The 7059-nt window shown below is 38.6% G+C and overlaps 1 long non-coding RNA gene across 1 annotated transcript; it reads right to left on the bottom strand.

Annotated features, from left to right (window-relative positions):
• Positions 1 to 4874: 4874 nt before the first annotated feature.
• Positions 4875 to 6377, bottom strand: LOC125550934 (uncharacterized). Its single transcript, XR_007302061.2, has 2 exons — positions 5912 to 6377; positions 4875 to 5810 (listed from the first exon to the last, which is right to left on the bottom strand). It is a non-coding gene; the product is annotated as an uncharacterized LOC125550934 (long non-coding RNA).
• Positions 6378 to 7059: the final 682 nt, after the last annotated feature.

The following is a 7059-nucleotide window of genomic DNA, read 5'->3' as shown; positions in this document are numbered from 1 at the left end:
GAAAGCAATAGCAACAAACTAAACGATCATCGTGCTAAGCTAACGGATGGGTCAAGTCAATCACATCATTCTCTAATGATGTGATCCCGTTAATCAAATGACAACTCATGTCTATGGTTAGGAAACATAACCATCATTGATTCAACGAGCTAGTCAAGTAGAGGCAAACTAGTGACACTCTGTTTGTCTATGTATTCACACATGTAGTAAGTTTCCGGTTAATACAATTCTAGCATGAATAATAAACATTTATCATGATATAAGGAAATATAAATAACAACTTTATTATTGCCTCTAGGGCATATTTCCTTCAGTCTCCCACTTGCACTAGAGTCAATAATCTAGATTACATTGCAATGATTCTAACACCCATGGAGTCTTGGTGTTGAACATGTTTTGCTCGTGAGAGAGGCTCGTGAGAGAGGGGGGGTATAAACTTTACCATTCTGTTTGGGAACCGCCTATAATGTGTGTAGCATGGAAGATATCGAGATCTCTCGGTTGTTATGTTGACAATGAAAGTATGCCACTCAAAATATTATTCATCTCTATTTCAAAATCGAGCTCTGGCACCTCTACAAATCCGTGCTTCCCTCTGCGAAGGGCCTATCTATTTACTTTTATGTTGAGTCATCATCCTCTTATTAAAAAGCACCAGTTGGAGAGCACCGATGTCATTTGCATGCATTACCGTTAGTTTACATTGAGTATGACTGTGACTGGATCTCTTTTACCATGAATTAAAATGTTTAGTCAGTCCTTGATCTTCAGAGGTGCTCTGCATTTATGTTTTGTGGTCTCAGAAAGGGCCAGCGAGATACCATCTTGTTATATCATATTATGATTGTTTTGAGAAAGTGTTATCATCCGAGATTTACTATTATTGCTCGCTAGTTGATTATGCCATTGATATGAGTAAACATGAGACCTAAATGTTATTGTGAATATGGTTAGTTCATAATCTTTGCTGAAAACTTGAATGTTGGCTTTAGATATTTACAACAACAAGATCAAACAGAGTTTGTAAAAGTTTTTCTTTATCAGTTTCAGTTTGTCAACTGAATTGCTTGAGGACAAGCAAAGGTTTAAGCTTAGGGGAGTTGATACGTCTCCATCGTATCTACTTTTCCAAACACTTTTGACCTTGTTTTGGACTCTAACTTGCATGATTTGAATGGAACTAACCCGGACTGACGCTGTTTTCAGAAGAATTGACATGGTGTTATTTTTGTGCAGAAACAAAAGTTCTCGGAATGACCTGAAACTTCACGGAGAATATTTTTGGAATATATAAAAAATATTGGCGAAAGAATCAACATCACGGGGCCCACACCCTGTCCATGAGGGTGGGGGCGCGCCCCTCTATCTTGTGGGCCCCCTGAGGCTCCACCGACCTCAACTCCAACTCTATATATTCACGTTGGGGAAGAAAAAAAATCAAAGAGAAGGATTCATCGCGTTTTACGATATGGAGCCGCCGCCAAGCCCTAATCTCTCTCGGGAGGGCTGATCTGGAGTCCGTTCGGGGCTCCGGATAGGGGAATCCGTCGCCATCATCATCATCAACCTTCCTCCATCACCAATTTCATGATGCTCACCGCCGTGTGTGAGTAATTCCATTGTAGGCTTGCTGGATGGTGATGGGTTGGATGAGATTTATCATGTAATCGAGTTAGTTTTGTTAGGGTTTGATCCCTAGTATCCATTATAACTGTTGCATGAGGAATCGCATCTGACATAATTATCCGTCACTGATCCAATGCCTACAAGCTTTTCACATATTGATCTTTGCTTATTTACTTTTCCGTTGCCACTGTTACAATCACTACAAAACCAATATTGTTACTTTTGCCACAGTTACTGTTACTTCCATATTACTTTGCTACTAAATACTTTGCTGCAGATATTAAGTCTTTCAGGTGCGTTTGAATTGACAACTCAACTGTTAATACTTGAGAATATTCTTTAGCTCCCCTTGTGTTGAGTCAATAAATTTGGGTTGAATACTCTACCCTCGAAAACTGTTGCGATCCCCAATACTTGTGGTTTATCAATATTCTATGAAGATATTTATCGATCGTACCGTAATGACAACATACGTTATTTCCTTTGTCATCGGTATGTTACTTGCCCGAGATTAGATCGTCGGTATCATCATACCTAGTTCAATCTCGTTACCGGCAAGTCTCTTTACTCGTTCCGTAATGCATCATACTGCAACTAACTCATTAGTCACATTGCTTGCAAGGCTTATAATGATGTGCATTACCGAGAGGGCCGAGAGATACCTCTCCGATACTCGGAGTGACAAATCCTAATCTTGATCTATGCCAACCCAACAAATACCTTCGGAGATACCTCTAGAGCATCTTTATAATCACCCAGTTACGTTGTGATGTTTGATAGCACACAAGGTATTCCTCTAGTATCCAGGAGCTGCATAATCTCATAGTCAAAGGAATATGTATATGTCATGAAGAAAGCAATAGCAATAAAACTTAACGATCATTATGCTAAGCTAACGGATGGGTCTTGTCCATCACATCATTCTCCTAATGATGTGATCCCGTTTATCAAATGACAACACATGTCTATGGCTACATAACTTAACCATCTTTGATTAACGAGCTAGTCTAGTTGAGGCTTACTAGGGACATTGTGTTTTGTCTATGTATCCACACATGCATCAAGTTTCCGGTTAATACAATTCTAGCATGAATAATAAACATTTATCATGATTAAGGTAATATAAACAACAACTTTATTATTGCCTCTAGGGCATATTTCCTTCATATATACATGATGTGGTGACATTATGAAGTTACAATATCATGAAGTAGTTTTTGTGTGCCCAACATGAAGTAAATTCTTTCAGGACTTGTTTACATAGAGAAGTGTTCTATGAAATATGCATCATAGACATTTTTGAACATATGAATTGATTACATGAATTATAGAACAAAAAATACATTAAACACAATATTGGTTATGGGCTATTTGTATAAGCCATTTGCATGAAGAATGATGAGTCCAAAAGACTGGTGAATAGGGCACCAGAGGGGTTCCTAGACTAACTTTCTATGGTCGTTGCTAAAGCACATCAGAGCAAAAACCACCGTCATCGTTAGCTCCTTAGCACACGATACATGGATGGATGCTCATCAATGCACAAATGTGTGTTGAACGCATTAACCTTGAGCTATCTAGTCTTTGGTCATAAGCACATGGTTTCCTAGCACAAATGATGTGTTGGATGATTTTCAAGAAATCTTTAAGCATATGATCTAGAACCTACAACTAGCTATAGGAGGAGACTTTGCACATTAGATGTTTTTAGGTCTGACATTTTTTCTATATTTGCAAGGGAGAGTAATAGAGTGAGTGAAAAAAATTTGGTGAGATAAAGAAAAGAAAATAGGAGTCAATCGGAGACTGTGCCTAAAGGGCCACACCATAATATGGCAGGAGAAATTTAGCAATATTGGTTGCTAAAGAAGGTAGGGTAGGGAGTTGATTTTTTGCGGTCGATCTCAATGGATAGCTTCAAAAGTCTATTTGAGATTTTTTGTCACAAAGGGATTTTTGTCCACCTAAATACGAGATATTACTACAGAGACAAACCTCAAACTTGGGTTGGCTAGGTGCTATTAAGAAAACAGATTAAGTAACTTAGCTCTACTAAGTCACAACAGGACTTTATCGTTAGAGTAAATATTTACAACCAAGATTATTCAGGGTAACATAGACTATGCACTACGCATGTGTCTTGTAGCATGAGCATAGTAGACATGTTCCATAGCACACACAATGTTCACTGTCACGACCGACAATCATTAATTTTAACTAGATGATACCCCACACGTTGTTGCGGGAAGTGTAGCAAGAAGAATCTGATATGTTAGAGAAATGAAATATAAATAATTTGGATATACTTGTCAACCATACCTTTTCTTGGCTAAAATAAAACCTTTTCATGAGATTAAACAATGCACTACTGGCTACAAAAATACATAATGTTTCCTTTCAAAAAAATATTAACATTAGTGGTTTCAGTTCCCACTGACAAAATATCATGGCCCTGCCAACCATTTATGCATCAAAAACATATCACCCACCAAGAACAAATAAATATACCGCAAATCAAATAGGCATTGGAGATTTGTTTCATAGGTGGTAGCGATTCTTAGTTGCCCACATCGTAGGCTCGTAGCTCACTGTTTATCTTCATCGCGCGAAGACAACAAACAATCACCTCCATTAATAGAAACAAAGCACTGGCACTTGAAAAGTGAAAGAAAATAGTGTGCAAGAGTTGATGAGAGTGAGAACAGAACATGCCAATTCAGTTTGTACCATAATTTTTGCATATAAAAACCAAAGAATGATATAGTTAGTTAAGGCAATGTTTGTATAGCAATTCGCATAAAAATAAGGTTCATGATGAAATAAAAAGGCGAACCAATTTTGACTTAATAAGGCAAGACCAGTCAAGGGAGAAAGCTTTTAAACTTACCACGGTGATGAACTTCTGGTCAATAGTTGAACATGGCAGTCCATAAGCATATTATATTCATTCAATATTCTACTCTAGTTAATATTGCAATTGTTTAATAGTCATGGTTTGAGAAGTCAGGATAACGTGTTACAAAACAATGGCATGTACGTAAACCGAACAAATGTAACAATGAAGAGAGAATGGTGAAGTAAATCTTACTGATTCCGCAAAGCTGAACATAATTAATTAGATTAAAGGTGTAAAATGGAAGCAATCCATAGGAATCAAAGAATAACAATCTGTAAGGATAATTAGAGGCTATGTTCCTACTTATATAGATAGGGAAATTCGCAGTCGAGAGTACAACCACCAAAGTTCATTGTAGATAAAAAATAAAACTCACAAGGAAGCAGATTTAAGATAGAGGTTAGTAAACATAAGGAGTGATGAGCCCTAATGTTTATCCACTGGAATTTTGGCAACTTCTAAACAATATGTATCTTGTTTCATAGTAATATTTTTAGGTCCATGGAAGACTAACGAGAATTGGATGGAAAAATAGGTTGACCTTCCTTCAACTATTGTTGTATCATCTTCCTTCAATTGTTCAGACCTATACTTGTCAACACTCTCGGGTGTGCACATATGTGGAAGTAACTCACAACATTAAACATGAGAATCATTGGAAGAGAACTAATCCATACAAAAGCTTTTTTACCCCATAATCTAGACAAAAGTAACCTGCAACATCAATATATTTTGGTTATTCCAAAATATGTTCAGAACACATCAGTAATTAAAAATAGAAGATAGGACCACCTGAACTTTCAAATGCTTAATACAGAAACGACAAATTGTATGGCTGGTTTGGATCAAGGGCCTCAAAGCTTGTTTGGATTTGAAGCCATTGAGTAAGCAGGATTGGTACTAAAGGTTTAGAGATACCAAATTAATCGGTTGAAAAGGCATGTTCCTGCTCTAGAAACATTGATAAAAAATGATTTGCGGAATAAAAATAGGTCTAGAAACTACAAACCTTCTCGGAATAGAGGCTAATGATGGCCATGTTAAGCGTGGAACAGATAAACTACAAATGCACGCGGTACTTAATCATGGTAGGGTGAGATGATTTATCTTATGGGCCATCGAGATGGATCCCAAATCAACGGTTCCTTACTTGTAAAATGTGGGCAGGAAGTCAGGTATACCATTTTATTTACTTTTAACAGAATAACCTCACCTTAGTTCTAGGACTTAATCTCTTGCCATGGGGAGCAGTTAGACCAGCTGTGAATCATTCAGGCGGATTTTGTACCTACAGTATATATGCAAGGTCAAGTTACCTATGTGGGTGAAACTAATTCAAGTACTTTGTGAGTCAAGCAGAGCCAGAGAATAAAGAACACCTATTCTTACTCTACCACTTCAAGACATGCTGAACGGCTCGTCAGGCTCCATGCCGAAGCAAAGGAAGGAGGGGCTAGACGAGGAGTAGCAGCAAGATCCTAGGAGGAGATGTGACGGGAGCGGGGTGGGTGTGGAAGGCATCCGCTGCCGGCCAAAGCCGATGCTGGCCGTTGGAAGTGGATGTCCGGAAGAAACCGATGCGTGGCACCGAGGAGCACTGGCGCTGTCCAGGCGCTTCTCCGTGGTCAGGCGAAGCCGATGCCGGGGACCTGGGAGGCGTTGTGGGTGCCGCTGACGCGTAGCAGGCGGGCAGGGGCGCCATCCATGTGTATTGTGGTGGACGACATCAAACTCTATCTTTGGTGGATGAGGTTGTGTGCACCGAAGCTCGAAGGGATCTGCATATACAAACAGTCGTGTTAGATGTCGATTAAGATAGGAGGATTAGTTAAAAATATGGTGGAGAGGTGATGGTAATACGAATCGATACGAAGCGTCTGTGCTTCTCGACTGCTTGTGTGTTATATAGAAGGCTCAATAGTAAATGACTCATTACTTCGGTGACCAGGGCATAGCCACATGCAAAAGAAATGAACCGGCCAAAATATTCACCAGCGAAGCGATGCGTTGCGGAATCTAATAGCGTGCGTCCGGTGTCGAATCCTCTATAGTCTCAAAGGAATATGTATATGTCATGAAGAAAGCAATAGCAATAAAACTTAACGATCATTATGCTAAGCTAACGGATGAGTCTTGTCCATCACATCATTCTTCTAATGATGTGATCCCGTTTATCAAATGACAACACATGTCTATGGCTGCAGAACTTAACCATCTTTGATTAACGTGCTAGTCTAGTTGAGGCTTACTAGGGACATTGTGTTTTGTCTATGTATCCACACATGCATCAAGTTTCCGGTTAATACAATTCTAGCATGAATAATAAACATTTATCATGATATAAGGTAATATAAATAACAACTTTATTATTGCCTCTAGGGCATATTTCCTTCATATGTACATAATGTGGTGACATTATGAAGTTACAATATCATGAAGTAGTTTTTGTGTGCCCAACATGAAGTAAATTCTTTCAGGACTTGTTTACATAGAGAAGTGTTCTATGAAATATGCATCATAGAAATTTTTGAACATAT

The sequence above is a fragment of the Triticum urartu genome, chromosome 4A (assembly GCF_056163025.1).
Source record: "Triticum urartu cultivar PI428250 chromosome 4A, HENAU_Tu73, whole genome shotgun sequence".
Classification (NCBI taxonomy): Eukaryota; Viridiplantae; Streptophyta; class Magnoliopsida; order Poales; family Poaceae; genus Triticum; species Triticum urartu.
The sequence above is the reverse complement of the archived record's forward strand: the minus strand, read 5'-3'. Positions and strand labels throughout refer to the sequence as shown.